Here is a 17,081-nt window from a genome sequence, read left to right as displayed (position 1 = left end):
AATTATGCCATCCATTTATAAGCGCCGGTTACATGATTGAAATCAATGCCAACATAGTGCAACAGAAAGCTTTCTCCAACTCCTTAGTACTGCAGTGTGGTTCAAAATTTTAAAAAAAAAAGTTCAACAAAATAAACAAACCCCCATGGGTGATCCGAGACGATCGACGAACACAGAAGAGAGTCTCGTGAATAATTCGCAAGTCCATGGTCGCATGCCGCAGACGTGGCTACACGCAAGGACTTGGGTGGACGTGGCTGTATGCAAGGGATGTGGGTGTAGTTGCTTTCAAAGAGACTTGGACGTGGCTGCATTCAAGGAGTTTGTTAGATAGGTGGTCCTACACTCATGCATCTACCCAACGGTACGAGGATTATTCTCTTGTTTGGTAATCATGCATGCCTGAAGACTCGGACCACATACGTACGCGTCAAAGCCACAAACTGAACGTCACAAACTGCACGTCACGTTTTCAGTTTTTAATTTCTTATGTTGCCAACAGACTATAAAAAGAGTGGGCTGCTATCGAAAAAAGCAGCCGGTCAAGTGTTTCGTTTCCTTGTATTTTTGTTGTCTTTAATAAGAGCATTTTACTTGTTAGGTGCAACAATTCCTCTTCAATACGTGAGTGTGTGTGCGCCTTTTTTCACTTGTTACTGCTCGAAGATTCAATTGAAGGCTTAGAGTGATGTTGTCTTTCGACTTCGGATCAAGTTGGTATCAGAGCCTCGTTCTCCCTGTGGATGGTGAAGACTCGCTTTGGTTACGATAAGATCGGTAAGACTCCATGACAGTTGGTTACCTGACGGTCCCGACAATCTCGTCTACATCAATGTCGACTGACGAAACTCCAGCTGAAGCTAGTTTGGCCGAACAAGTGTCCAAGCTCTCCGCTGATATGGGAGCTGTTCTTGCTTGGATAAAGCAACAAGCCACAACCTTGCAACCTGAAGGCGGCAGAGAAATCAATGCCTCTGTTAAGGCGAGATTGGCGTCTGACAAGATGAGGTTTGGGAGCAGTTCGAACCAACAGGAGGGAGGCAACGACGATGATGATAATGACAACCACGACGCCGACGACGATGCTAGCATGCCTTCCAAAGCTGATTGGCCTTTTAAGGTTGAGGCTAAGGTCAACATACCGACGTTCGATGGCACGATCGACACCGACAAGACTGACTCGTGGATTGACCAACTTGAGACCTACTTTACCCTTCGAGGTTTTAGTAGTGTCCAGAAGGTCAAGTTCGTGCCACTCAAGATGACTGACCATGCCAAGTTGTGGTGGAAGGCGTGTGTGGCGAGCTGCGACGCCGAAGGCATGATATGGGGCCAATTCAAACGGCTACTCAGGCAGGAGTTTTATCCAATGGGATTGTTTGTTGGAAATTTGCAGTAAAAAGACAAAGAAAGAAAAATTGACTTGTATTTCTCTCAAAATCAATTACAATTTGGATTCCGATTATAAAAGAGAGGAGAATGAATTTGATTCTCCCATTTGTTTAAAACTGGGTTCTTCTTGGTAGCGATGGAGTGCCTCCTTCGATTGATTGTGTCGAACTTGCTCTCCGTTGACGATCCGCACGTCTTGATTCACTGGAACGTAGTCTTCTCCTCACGATTCGACGATGTGGAGAACTTGCGTGGCAAGTTTGAAAATAACTCTTAACGAGTTGATAACTCTGAACGAGTTTTAGAAGAACTTGCAGAGCAAGTTTTGAACTCTGATCGAGTTGATAACTCTGAACGAGTTTGACCTCTTGAAAAAGAGTTGATTTGAACCGAAAGTCGGTTATAAGCCAAGGGAATGCTCCTGTTGCCGATCTTGAAGATGATCTCTGTTGGAGAATGATCCGATCTCCAAGAAATTCCCCCTTTGCTGTCAAGTCTCAGATCCCAAAAGCCCTTGACCGAATCTCCCTCTGTTGATGAGATAAAATCCGATCAGAAGCTAGCCGAAGATCTCTTCTTTGCTGCCCCCAAAAAGAAGGATCCGAACTCAGTTGAGTTTCTGATATTTATAGGGGGTTATGGGTGGTAACTGCCCCCCTTAATTTGCGCCTCAATGGGCTGAGTGGGGTGTAACCGCCCCCCTCTTAAACAGTTCCCCAAATCGTGGGGAAAACGGTTTTGAAACCGTTCTGTTAGTGCTTTGAACGAGTCAAAACGCTGAAAACAGCGTTCTGGGCCCGAACTGTGCGTTTCTGGACCTGAAACGCAGAGTTAGGCCTGAAAACGCACAGTTGGGCCTGTTTAAAGGCTGAAAACGCACAGGTCGTGCTGTTTTAGAGATAAACTCTGCGTTTTAGGCTGAAAACGCAGAGTTGAGCCTGTTTCAGGCTGAAAACGCACAGGTCGTGTTGTTTTAGAGATGAACTCTGCGTTTTAGGCTGAAAACGCAGAGTTGAGCCTGTTTTAAGGCTGAAAACGTACAGGTCGTGCTGTTTTAGAGATGAACTCTGCGTTTTAGACTGAAAACGCAGAGTTGGGCCTGTTTAAAGGCTGAAAACGCACAGGTCGTGCTGTTTTAGAGATGAACTCTGCGTTTTAGGCTGAAAACGCAGAGTTGAGCCTGTTTTAGGCTGAAAACGCACAGTTGGGCCGTTTTAGAGGTGAACTCTGCGTTTTAGGCTGAAAACGCAGAGTTGGGCCGTAACTCTGCGTTTTGATGTTATATCACAAGGATAACCTCTGCGTTTTGAGGTTATAACGCTGGTTCGACCTGTGCGTTTTGACTCTGTAATGCAGAGGTGAACCTTAGGCGGGCTTGGCGAGCTTCAAGCTAAGTCCAATTTTTCTAACGAAGTCTGGTCTTGCAGACGGACTTCAGAACATAATTTGCTACGAAGAACAGGTCATAACTTTCAAACCGTAAGTCGGAATTGGACGAATTATATATGAAAATCGGCTATCTCGACGAGACAGGGCCATCCGAACCTAGCCGAAGGCTTCGGTTCGCTTCCTCCGTTTCGCCAAATTCCTTACGGTTTGAGAGATATCTGCATTCTAATATGAAGAGACCATCAATTTGTAGTCTCTTTTGCTAGAGCTTTGCACAGATCGTCCTCTTGTAATCTTCGTCTTGGCTTCTTGAAAATATGAGAGTCGTCAGATTGTAACTCCCGATGTTGATTATGAATGCTGTTGAATTAGAGCTTTCATCAGTTGTCGTGAAGGTCGTCAGATTGTAGCGCTTCAAAGGCATCTTGGTTGAAGAGATTTGACACGCAGGACCTATGAGAGGATGAGCTTCGAATAGAAACTGTAGCAACAATACAAGCCACTCATGAGCAGAAGCTCTCAAACGCCACGCCACGGCTCACATATATTCAGCTGATGGGCCCGCAAATATTCATAGGATTTTTGGCAAACCCTCAGCCATCAACGGATTCGATAAGCCTTTACCGACTACCGTTTGAGTCGGGCTAGCATGTGAATTATCTAGGTCCGTTCCACATGTAACGTTGTGCTAAGAGAATGAACTCTCTTAGTCTTGATGCTATGATTTTGAATACATAGACTTTATCATTTTTACGGGAAAAGACTAACTGGTAACGCGTATTAGGCGTAGGCTTATCTCTAATTAGGGATCGAGATAAAGTCCCCCATGCGTGTGAGGCATGGATTTTGATGTCCTTTTCACGGTAAAAGACTAACCGGCAACGTGTGTTAGACATTGACTTATCCATACTTAGGATTCAGGATAAAATTCCTCATGCGTGTAAGGCATGGATTTTGGCGTTATTAATAACGACCTGCTACGATATTAAATACGTAGGCTTTGCTATTATTGCGGGAATAGGCTAGCCGGCAGCATGTGTTAGGTGCAGACTTATCTCTAATTAGGGATCGAGATAAAGTCCCCCAGGCATGAATCCTGGTGTCTTTTTCACGGCGAAAGATTAACCTGCAACGCGTGTTAGGCGTAGACTTATCTCTATTTAGGGATCGAGATAAAGTCCCCCATGCATGTAAGGCATGGATTTTGGCGTTATTAATAACAACCTGCTACGATATTGAATACGTAGGTTTTGCCATTATTACGGGAATAGGCTACCCGGCAGCATGTGTTAGATGCATACTTATCTCTAATTAGGGATCGAGATAAAGTCCCCCATACGTGAAAGGTATGGATTTTGGTGCTACGATGTTGAATACGTAGACTTGGTATAGACTTTGTCATTTTGACGGGAAAAGACTAACCGGCAACGCGTGTTAGGCGTAGACTTATCTCTAATTAGGGATCGAGATAAAATCCCCCGGCATGAATCCTGGTGTCTTTTTCACGGCGAAAGATTAACCGGCAACGCGTGTTAGGCGTAGACTTATCTCTAATTAGGGATCGAGATAAAGTCCCCCATGCGTGAAGGCATAGATTTTTGGTGTCGTTTCTTCCTGTGTGGCTTGAAACACCGAAAGAAAGTTGGAAGTGCCAGAGGTGTAGTATTAACTTGGCATGAATTTTCACCTAAAGTGAAATTTAAAATTTTTTCTTTATTATCACTAGGATAATTCCAGAAAATCTTTAATCCGCTGGGGATTTTATAATGAAAACTTGCTATTCTTATTGAAAAAAGGATTAACAAGTTCATTAGGGGGGTTGACTATTAGAGGGTTATGTTAACCTAACAGTATTTTATGGACCTATCGCTCTATTGAAGAGAGTCGATAAGTTGATTTGGTCGTCAGAGGTGTGGTGTTAACTTGACGGGTTTGTGGACCTATCGCTCCATTGAAGAGAGTCGATAAGTGGATTTTGTCAGAGGTGTAGTGTTAACGTGACAAGAAAGATATTGCTATGGAAGCAATTTTGAGAACTTATCGCTCAATTGGAGAGAGTCGATAAGTTGATTTGGTCGTCAGAGGTGTGGTGTTAACTTGACGAGTTTGTGGACCTATCGCTCTATTGAAGAGAGTCGATAAGTTGATTTGGTCGTCAGAGGTGTGGTGTTAACTTGACGAGTTTGTGGACCTATCGCTCCATTGAAGAGAGTCGATAAGCGGATTTTGTCAGAGGTGTAGTGTTAACGTGACAAGAAAGATATTGCTATGGAAGCAATTTTGAGAACTTATCGCTCAGTTGAATGCATACTCTGTGGGGATGATGATCGTCAGAAGTGTAATGTTAACTCGACGATGTAAAAGATTCGTTACTCTTAATCCAGTGGATTCCAAGTAATCAACCCCCAGTCTTGATTAAGACTTAGCAGAGGCATAAAAAGAGGTAGACAAGGCATATCACCTAGTGGAGCACTATCCATGAAGTCAGAATAGAGTCACATCACCAGGTAGGCCATTATCCGATGAGTTTGACTATCAGAGGTAACTGTTAACATGATAGTTTTGTGGTCCTGTCATCCTATTGAAGAGGATTGGCAAATTGAGGGACTATCAGAGGTAACTGTTAACGTGATAGTTTTATGGACCTGCCATCCTATTGAAGAGGATTGACAAGTTGAGGGACTATCAGAGGTAACTGTTAACGTGATAGTTTTGTGGATTTTATGGTTGACAAAGGTATTCCATTGAACATGATAACTCAGAAAATTTATTATTCATAATCCAATAAACTATAAATAAACCAACCCCCAGTATTGAACCAAGTGCAGGGGGAAAAGGAGTAGACATGACACATCGCCTAGTAGGCCACTATCTAACAAGTTAGACTAGCAGAGGTAATTGTTAACGTGATAGTTATTGGAGACCCGGCATCCTACTGAAGAGGATTAGCTTCAGTGGCTATAGTATCTTCCCCTTCTGACTGAGGAGATTGGGCTTGGTCCGATTACTCTGAAGAAGATTGGGCTTGGTCCGATTGCTCAGGTTGATCCTGCCTACTTTGTTCTTCAGCTTTAATCCTGGCAATAATCTTTTGAGCATGTTCGCCTTGAGAGATTAGTTGTCTCCAAGAACGATATTCTGCAACTCCGATTCGGGCTAGGAGGTCGGTGTCATACCTGACGAACACCGGAGAGCCATGGTTCGGAACCTTTTGACGAAGGCTTTGACGGACTCCCTCTTCTTCTGCTTGGTGACGAGAAGGGTATGAATGGAGACTTCTGTATCCTCTTCAAAGAATCTTGATAGGAAGAGTCTCTCTAGATCTGTCCACTTTTGGATACATCTCACAGGAAGTTTCCTGAACCATTCAAAGGCAACTCCCTTGAGGGTGCTAATGAACAATCGAGCCAGTATGGTATCGTTTGATATTACATTTCCAGTCTATGACTTGAAATGATAAATATGTTGGTTCGGTGATCCCGTACCGTCAAAAGTTTGTAGCGTCGGGACCTCGAACTTTGGAGGATAAGGGGCTGCATCCCATTCGGCAGGATAGGGCCTGATAACTCCCTCATCTTGGAGCTCGCTTCTGTTAGCAATAGCTTTGAGGCGGGCTTCCAATTCTTCCATTTTGGCAGACTGAAGATTCTGCTCGTTCTCAGTCTCTCTTCCTTCATCAGAGGAAGATTCCAGGTTGTGGGCTTCTTGGTCAGAAGCCGCATCATCAACCACTTTTCCCTTCCCTTTGCTTGTGTGAGGTCGGGATGAAGACGATTTTCCTCTCCGGGAAGATGTTCATTGATGGCCTCCTGCTGTGATTTGAGCATGGCCTCCTGCTCATCAACCCTCTTTGAAAGATCTTCAGAATGTTCTGCCATGTGGGCGAAGCTCTCATGCCCAACGAAAGAGCTTGATGATTGGGACTCCGCAATGGCTGAGTGTTCGTCATCGGAATTAGTTACTCTGGCTAAACTCCGATAGTTGATAGGGGGAATGGTTCCTGTTCGCGTCCGAGTGTGTTGGTAGACTCCTTCAAACTCGTTAGTGATTTCTCTGACGCTTGGAGAACGATCTGTCTCTGACTCGTCAGAACTAAGGGTTGATGATCTCCCTCTACCAACCATGTTAGAAGTGACTCCAAGGCATTCATCCTCTAAAGTCTTCTTCTTGTCGAGTAATCTCGGCGACTAAAGGAGAGGGTTTCCTTTGGCATAGGAGCAACCTTTGGAGCTTTAGTCTCCTTGGCACCTCTCACAGAGCGTGAGGGTAGAGATGGAACCCCCTGTCCGTTAAAGGATGGGACTGGTTCTTGGTAAACATGAATTTTAAATCCATGTTGATCATTTTGAACACGACGAATCACATCGTGTTCCAAAGAAGGAACACGAGGGTCGTGTTTAGCTTGATTAACGCAAGACCAAAGTCTGCGTTTTGCTAGTGAAACGCAGTCCTGCGATCTGCGTTCGGATTCTGAAACGCACTCCTGAGAGTTGCGTTCAGTTTGTGAAACACACTCCTGAGAGTTGCGTTTTGGTTCTGGGACGCACTCTTGAGAGTTGCGTTCAGCCAGATCAACGCAGGTTTGACGTCTGCATTTAAATGTTGGAACGCACTCCTGAGAGTTGCGTTTTGGTTCTGGGACGCAGTCTCGAGGTCTGTGTTTTGATGTTAGAACGCGCCTCTGAAGGCCGCGTTTTGGTACTGGGACGCACTCTTGAGGTCTGCGTTTTGATGTTAGAACGCGCCTCTAAAAGCTGCGTTCTATCTGGGAAACGCACACCTGAGGGTTGCGTTTAGCTTGGCTTATGCAGAGCTCATGTTGAGGCTCACAAACGCGGAGTTCACGTTGATTGGATGATCGGCTTTTTTGACGTTGTGCCGAAATCGAGTCTTCTCCTTTAGAGAGGGGACTGTATGAACAGTGCAACCCCCATGGGAGATAGTCTTTAGATGAGTTGGCTACAACTGGAGCTTTAGTCTCCTCGGAAACTTTGTGGATCTTGCGCATAGCCTTGGGGCTAAGGGATCCGGAGGAGAGGGCCTCCTCGTACTTGGCTTGATCAAACTCGATAATCAGAGTTTCAACGGTCGTTCCAGTGAGATGAACGTCGGATTGCGTCACCACTTCTTCGTCAGAGAAGCTAGTCCCCAGCGGAGTCGCCATCTTTTGTTTGTTGGAAATTTACAGTAAAAAGACAAAGAAAGAAAAATTAACTTGTATTTCTCTCAAAATCAATTACAATTTGGATTCCGATTATAAAAGAGAGGAGAATGAATTTGATTCTCCCCTTTGTTTAAAACTAGGTTCTTCTTGGTGACGATGGAGTGCCTCCTTCGATTGATTGTGTCGAACTTGCTCTCCGTTGACGATCCGCACGTCTTGATTCACTGGAACGTAGTCTTCTCCTCACGATTCGACGCTGTGGAGAACTTGCGTGGCAAGTTTGAAAATAACTCTTAACGAGTTGATAACTCTGAACGAGTTTTAGAAGAACTTGCAGAGCAAGTTTTGAACTCTGATCGAGTTGATAACTCTGAACGAGTTTGACCTCTTGAAAAAGAGTTGATTTGAACCGAAAGTCGGTTATAAGCCAAGGGAATGCTCCTGTTGCCGATCTTGAAGATGATCTCTGTTGGAGAATGATCCGATCTCCAAGAAATTCCCCCTTTGCTGCCAAGTCTCAGATCCCAAAAGCCCTTGACCGAATCTCCCTCTGTTGATGAGATAAAATCCGATCAGAAGCTAGCCGAAGATCTCTTCTTTGCTGCCCCAAAAAGAAGGATCCGAACTCAGTTGAGTTTCTGATATTTATAGGGGGTTACGGGTGGTAACTGCCCCCCTTAATTTGCTCCTCAATGGGCTGAGTGGGGTGTAACCGCCCCCCTCTTAAACAGCTCCCCAAATCGTGGGGAAAACGGTTTTGAAACCGTTCTGTTAGTGCTTTGAACGAGTCAAAACGCTGAAAACAGCGTTCTGGGCGAACTCTGCGTTTTAGGCTGAAAACGCAGAGTTGAGCCTGTTTCAGGCTGAAAACGCACAAGTCGTGCTGTTTTAGAGATGAACTCTGCATTTTAGGCTGAAAACGCAGAGTTGAGCCTGTTTCAGGCTGAAAACGCACAGGTCGTGCTGTTTTAGAGATGAACTCTGTGTTTTAGGCTGAAAACGCAGAGTTGAGCATGTTTTAAGGTTGAAAACGCACAGGTCGTGCTGTTTTAGAGATGAACTCTGCGTTTTAGGCTGAAAACGTAGAGTTGGGCATGTTTAAAGGCTGAAAACGCACAGGTCGTGCTGTTTTAGAGATGAACTCTGCGTTTTAGGCTGAAAACGCAGAGTTGAGCCTGTTTTAGGCTGAAAACGCACAGTTGGGCCGTTTTAGAGGTGAACTCCGCACAGTTAATTATTCTGACGAAGTCCGGTCTTGCAGACGGACTTCAGAACATAATTTGCTACGAAGAACAGGTCATAACTTTCAAACCGTAAGTCGGAATTGGACGAATTATATATGAAAATCGGCTATCTCGACGAGACGGGGCCATCCGAACCTAGCCAAAGGCTTCGGTTCGCTTCCTCCGTTTCGCCAAATTCCTTACAGTTTGAGAGATATATGCGTTTTAATATGAAGAGACCGTCAATTTGTAGTCTCTTTTGCTAGAGCGTTGCAAAGATCGTCACCTTGTAACCTTCGTCTTGGCTCCTTAAAAATATGAGAGTCATCAGATTGTAACTCCCGATATTGATTGTGAAGGCTGTTGAATTAGAGCTTTCATCAGTTATCGTGAAGGTCGTCAGATTGTAGCCTTCTACGTGAAAGTCCTCAAATTGTAGACTTCTGTAAGTTGTCAGATTGTAACTTTCATCATCGGTGTTTGATGGGGGATCAACTATCTATTGTGATTTTTAGACAGCCTACAGGGATACCTTGAAGAATATGCACAAGAATTTGCAATTGCCCTCTCCTCTGGTAGCTATGTCTCAATATGAAATAGTCAAATTTCTTGTACCACTTCCTGGGTGCCTGCTTGTAATACCCCAACCCTTGAGAGGGTGATGTGATTAGTATTGATAGATTTGATTAGAATACTCATATCACCAAGATGCATCTTCTTTTCGGAACTCAGCTCTTAGAAACTCCAAAGTTAAGCGTGCTTGGCGTGGAGAAATTCTCGGATGGGTGACCCCCTGGGAAGTTTTTCAGGGAGCGCGTGAGTGAGGACAAAACGTGCTGAAAAGACATGTGGTGGTTTGTGAGGCCAGTCCATCAGATCTATCAGAGCAAAGCCAACCGGAATTGTGAGAGCTAAGTGCTATGCGACGCAAAGTGCTACGTCGAGAGGGCGGGAGTTACCTCTTGAGGTCGTAGGAGCCACCTCTAGAATCTCACACGGATGGTACGGTCTTGGATGATATGATTTGGCGCAACGAGGACGTTACGAGTTTAAGTGGGGGAGTTTGTAATACCCCAACCCTTGAGAGGGTGATGTGATTAGTGTTGATAGATTTGATTGGAATACTCATACCACCAAGATGCATCTTCTTTTCGGGAATCCAACTCTTAGAAACTCCAAAGTTAAGCGTGCTTGGCGTGGAGAAATTCTCGGATGGGTGACCCCCTGGGAAGTTTTTCAGGGAGCGCGTGAGTGAGGACAAAACGTGCTGAAAAGACATGTGGTGGTTTGTGAGGCCAGTCCATCAGATCTAGTAGCGTACCGACCCCGGGATTCCGGGGCGGGGCGTTACACTGCTTCAAACCATAGAGACTCTTCTTCAACCTGCAAAACCATGTGTTCTTTTTCCTTCACTTCAAAACCATCTGGTTGCTCCTTGTAGATCTCCTCCTCCAAATCACAATGAAGGAATATAATTTTCACATCAAGCTGCTCTAGGTCTAAACTGCTGGTTGTTATCCCCAATATAACTCTAATGAACATCATATTCACAACCGGTGAAAAAATCTCATCGAAGTCAACGTCCTTTTTTTGACCAAAACCATTCACCACTAATCTACCTTTGTATTTCCAAATCTCTTTGTAGCCATCATTCTTTAACTTGAACACCCACTTATTCTTCAAAGCTTTTCTCTCCTTGAGCAACTCCACCAATTCATAAGTAACATTCTTCTAAAGGGACCTTATTTCTTCCTGCATAGATTGAAACTATATGCCATTATCTTTATGAGTCTATGCCTCCTGAAAGCTCTCTAGCTCTCCCTCTTCTGTCAGCAAAGAATACTCTGAAAGAGTATATCTCATAGATGGTCTATGCTCTCTAACTGATCTCCTAAGATGTGGCTCTACAATCTCCTGATGCTGGTGATGCTCCCCCTACTGAGGAGTCTCCTACTCATGATCCTGATCACTATCGCCCTGCTCTAGTATTTGATCATCATTATCAACATCATCATCATGCACATGATCTATTTCTGTAGGATGTAACTATACTAGAGACCGAACAAGTGTCATATCTAAAATCTCACTAGTAACACTCTCTGGCTGCTCTGCTCTCCCAAGATCTGTGATAGGCTTATCCTCATGAAAGACCACATCTGATTGTCTAAATAATTCGTCTCTTCTTTGGATCCCATAACTTATAGTTGAACTCATTTTCTCCATAATCAATGAAGATGAAAGGAACCTCCCTATCATAAAGCTTCTGTCACTACTTCTTCGAAATGTGCAAACATCTTGTAGCCAGACACCTTCAGATGATAGTAAGAAATATCCTTTTCGGACCAAACTTTCTCTCAAATATCAAAAACCTAAATAAATTGAATGAGACATGCTGATTACGTAGCATGCAGCGCGAACAGCTTTAGCCCATAAGCTCTTAGGTAACTTCAACATCTTCAACATGTATCTGACTTTCTCGACAACAATCTTGTTATACCTTTATGCAATTCTATTATGCTGCAATGTGTCGAGCTCTGTCCTCTGATGCTGAATACCATACTTGGACCAATAATTTTTAAACTCAATGGAAGTGTACTCTCCTCAATTATTGGTGTGCAAACACTTTAACTCCTTGCATGTCTGCTGTTTTCGTCGAAAGTTGATGCTATTGTGGAATTCATTATATCTTCTATCGATTACAACGAATTCAAAAGAAAATAATCTTTTTGTAAGACCTCTTTTACACAATAAAATGGAAATTACAACTTTCTAGAAAATAACACAAAAATCGTTTATCAATTCCTGTTTTGTGGGACTTTGCCTGTGCCGGGAGTGCTTTGGCTCGTGGACCACCGATTCACAGATCGTGAGGGTCTTTGGTATCCTTCCTTCGTTTAGAAGCAAGAATGTAAATTAGTGAATATCTTATCAAAGTAAGACGATCACTCTTCTTAAGATCAAGTCAAAGCTCGAATCTTAAGGAATTACACCAAGAACTCAAGTTTTACTGTTCTGTCTGCTCTCTATGCTCCTCTCTGCTCCAATTTGCTCGATCCTCGTAAATAATGGTCCTAGGAGGGTATTTATAGCCTCCAAGAGAAGTTCAAGTAAAAATACCAAGTTCTGGAGAAAATGTGCCCGTGAGACAGTGTTTACTGTCTCAGCTTCCGAGACAGTAAACACTGTCTCGGAAAACCCAACTGCCCGACGGTTTCCATTGTAACTGCCTTCCCACGTTTCAAACTCTGTTATTTTGGCAGTTATCCACGTGATTCTCGCCCACAATGTTTCCCACGTTCTTTGACAGTTAATGGACACGTGTCTTGCAGTTATTTCAGTAATTTTTAACCGTTTCAGAGCTGTCTCGTGTGCGAGACAGTAAACACTGTCTCGCGTGCAAGACAGTAAACTCTGTCTCGCCTGCGAGACAGTAAACTCTGTCTCGCATGGCGAGACAGTAAACACTGTCTCGCGTGCGAGACAGTCCACATCGTCTTGATCTTTCCAAGATAGCATGAGGCCAATTCCTGTGATCTTTTGGATGATCTTCTCTTTGTTTTGAGCCGTATTTGGATATCCATCAGCATTTTTATACGTCTACATCTGCCTCTCCACTATGGCATAAAACTACTAGAAGATTGAAAATATCTGATCTTTTATCCTCAACGTGAAGACCCACATCTTTCGCGATGCATCATCAATAAATATGACAAAGTACTTATTGCCACCTAAGGACTTCACCTTGATAGGACCACAAATATCAGAATAAATTAAATCCAGAATATTATTTTTTTAGAAGGCTTGCTAAAAGAAATTCTATATTATTTTCCAATCAAATAATATTCACAAGGGGCGAGTGAGAAACCTTTGGAAAAAAGAATGAGAGACTTCTTTACCAATATGTGCAACCCCTTTTCGCTCATGACCTGAGTCTCCTATGCCACAAATTAAGAGAATCACCATCTTGAGCCATGCTCAAAGAATCATATAAAGCATTCACTAGAGTCTTGTATAAATTACAACATGTACTTTCTCTAGCGACCACAAAAGAGCTTTTGGTGATTTTACAACTTCCTCCACTAAATTAAATTTCATATCCCATTCGGTCCAAAGTAAGACCCGAAATCAAGTTGAACCGTAAATTGAGAATATGTTGCACATTCTTCAAGAGCAATGGGCATCCGGTATCTGTCTGCGAGTGTATGTCACTAAGTCCCACAATATTTGAGTAGCTAGTATTGTTCGTTTTCACATTACCAAGGTCACCTGCTTTATACGATGTGAAAAAATCTCAATTGGAGGTAACATGACATGTAGCTCTTGTATCCACTATCCACTTGGAATTTTGGCTTGTAACATGCATACACTCTTCTTTACTTAAAATAAAAGTAGCATCTATCTCGACAAAGTAGATGTAGTGTCACTGTCTTCTTTCTTCTTCTCATATTCATTCCCAACTTGTTCTTTCTTCCATGTCCAATAATTCTTCTTGATATGACTCAGCTTCCCACAATAAAAGCAACCTCTCCCTTTAAACTTTGACCTGCCGTTGGATGTGCCACGACCTTCGAACTGGTCCCTGTACCTGTTCCTGCCCCTGTTCTATGTGATAAGTGCCTGTGAGTTTTCTGTACTTGCAGACTACCTCCAAGTCTCCTCATTGAATAAACTACTACTAACCATTCTCATTAATAACAGACCATCTGGAGCAGTACTGCTGACCGTCACCACCAATGTCTCCTAACTGTCTAGCAAAGAACTCAATAGCAATAAAGCATGTAACTAATCATTGATAGTTATCTTCATGGTAGCTAACTGATTAATCAAACTCTTGAACTCATTCAAGTGCTCTGCTATGTTGTTTCCATCTTTGAATTTTAAGTTCACCAACTACCTCATAATAAAAGACTTACTCCCTGCGTTCTTTTGCTCGTATAGATCTTCAAGCTTCTTTCAAAGAGACTTTGTATTAGTCTTACTCGATGCATGATGAAACACACTAACATTGATCCACATCCGATTATAACCGATTGTTTTCTTGTGTTATTTCTCTCATTCTTTGTTGGTCATCTTTTCTAGCTTGGCTTCATCTCCCTTAATAGGATCATGTAAATCTTTGCAATAAAGAATATCTTCAATCTTAAACTTCCATACTTGCCAATTGAAATCATCTAATTTTATCATTATGTCAAAATTATCCATCTTTTCCATCCCGAAGCACGCATCGAACCAGGGCTCTGATACCACTTGTTAGGAATTTTATGTAGATTAATGTGCAGAATTAAACACTAAAATAAATAACAACGCTAATAAAAATACCACACGCAAGCAATCACCAAAATTTAACGTGGTTCGGCAAATCATGCCTACATCCACGGGGCAATCCTGAGAGAAATATTTCACTATGAATCAATAGTACAATCCTTCAAAGTTACACTCAAACTTGAGAATTAAATTTCATGAGAAAAGATAGTGTTACCTACCGAGCACCAAAACCCTAAAACCCGTCTCACCACAAATCTCTAGCACCCGCGAAGAAATCAACACCGTAGTCTTGCTTGCGTCGTCGTTCTGGAGAAAACAACGTTTGAATTACTGTAATTAGACAACCGAGCGATCCAGAATCTCATTTTTCTCTCTTTTTTCTCGCCTTGAAATCCGCGCACTACTGTTTTTGCTCTCTGTTCTCAGGTACAAAAATCGCTACAGGGATCTCATGAAATCAAATTCCTTTTAATAAAGGAATATATATCTGTAGGACCTCCAAACTTTTTCCAATTACAAATAAATCAATATAAATGCTTTTCTTAATAGGATTCAACCAGCTTGACTAGCCCTTGTGAGCACCGATTGGGATGGACCCGCAACAATATAGTGTGACGAAACATTATTGGATTACCTAAATTATACAAGTTTTTGTCTATTTTTAGTTGTATTTAATACATAGGAAAACACTAGAATTATTGGAGTAGGACCACACTAACATGCAAAAGTTATAAATTATCAGTATAGATTCTAATGCAACCATGACAAATTAAATAAGGACACAGCTAAGATGAAAATTTTGGCCATGTCATTGTACACACATATTTGAAGCTTAGGTTTTAAACTATACTTCTTGAAATTGTGATTATATCCCTCAATTCTTAGAATTTTTTGAAAATTGATATAATCAAAATTGCTATTAATCTCTCAATTCTCATAAGATATTTCAGATTTATTTCTTTAAGTAAAACTACCAGCATATGTATATAAGAAGCAATGACCAAATGACATTTTTAATGATTTCAGGGGCTGGTTCAAAATATCAAAGATGTAAGGGACTAGTATCAGAAAAACCTAAACAAATAATTAATTCATAAACGGCCTATTTTATATCTTCTTTCACATATCTAATTAATTTTTCAGAGGATTTAGCTGCTAGCTCAAAGCATGTGGTAAGCGATCAAGTTAGTTTTGCAAATCATTGGGGGGCTGGGTCTAAAGTTGTAAGATTTAACGGACTTGTACCAAAAAAAACCTAATAGAAAAATAAAATTCCCAAATGATCCAAAATACAGGACCAACAGGGGGACGTGTAAGGTCTCTCCCTCCTATTGTATAATGAGCTGGTCATCATTAATGATGACCAGCTCATTATGCAATAGGAGGAGGACACCTCACACGTCCCTCCTATTAGTCTCATATTTTGGGTTCCGTGAAGCAGTCGGCTCTGATGAGAACTCTCCAGGCTCCGGGCTCATAGAATGCCTTAACTGGAGTAATGTAATGTACTTCATCTTATGTTACTCTTTCATCATCGATCACTACTTAAATCGCGGAGGTTTCTCATCATGCGATCCCATGTTTCCACGTTGTCACGACGTACTCTCTTCTTTCTACTCGGCCTTAATTTGTTAAAATAAACAAAAAAAAATGACAAAATTACCGCTAATTAACATCATTAATTTGCCACTTAACTGGCTGGTCAACGTAGTGGCCCTAGCTGACATTGAAATGCGTTGTTAATATTTAATTCCGCTAAAATTTGATAGCTGTGATCACATTCTACACAACCCATGCAGCGATTTATACAACCCATGCCAAGTTGCGATATTCTTCTGCTCGCTTTCTCAATCTCAAGCCAGCTGTTTTTTTTTTTTTGTATATTAGGGGTAAATATTGCTGGTAAAATATTATTATTACTACTACTAACAACTAATTAGCAATCGTGTTTGTGTTGCAAGAAAGCATGGCAAAGGACACAACACTCTATCCTAGAGCCCACACGGCATTTTTCTGAACTCTGATCGATGGCCCATCCCATGTGACACCTAATCCTAAATTTTACAAGTAAAGAACAAAAAGAAAAAATTAATGTCCTAATTAGTCGGGGTTGGCAACCCCGACTATTTAGGATAGTGATTAGCATGCTAATCACAAAACCGGGTCGATTTTGATAAATAAATAAAAAAACGATCGATTTTGAAAAATAAAAAACGAAATCGGCCTATTTTAAAAAATTATTCTATATATATAATTCATACCCAAAAGTAAATATTCAGCGACAACCGATTCGAATGTACTCATTCCATTAATTATTTACATCCATACCCCTCCCTCCATCTCCCCTTGCTCGTCCCCCACGGTGGGTTCGCTCCCCCCCTAAAATCTCTCCTCACCTCCCNCTCCCCTCCCCCCTTTCGCTCTCTCTCCCTCTCTCCTCGTTTCCCCTCAATTTCCTCTCCTCCTCACTCTCCCTCCCTCCTCAGATCTCCCAAGAAAGAAAGAAGAAAAAAAGAAAAGAAAAAAACAAGCTCGTCCTCAGATCTCCTCACTCCTCTCTTCCGTCTTCTTCAAAGAGGAGTCAGATCCAAATTCAAATCCCCAGAAGGGAAGGGGGCAAAAAAAATAACAAAGAAGAAGAAAATGGA

Source organism: Asparagus officinalis, chromosome 3 (assembly GCF_001876935.1).
Source record: "Asparagus officinalis chromosome 3, Aspof.V1, whole genome shotgun sequence".
NCBI lineage: Eukaryota > Viridiplantae > Streptophyta > Magnoliopsida > Asparagales > Asparagaceae > Asparagus > Asparagus officinalis.
This window is presented reverse-complemented; position numbering follows the sequence as displayed.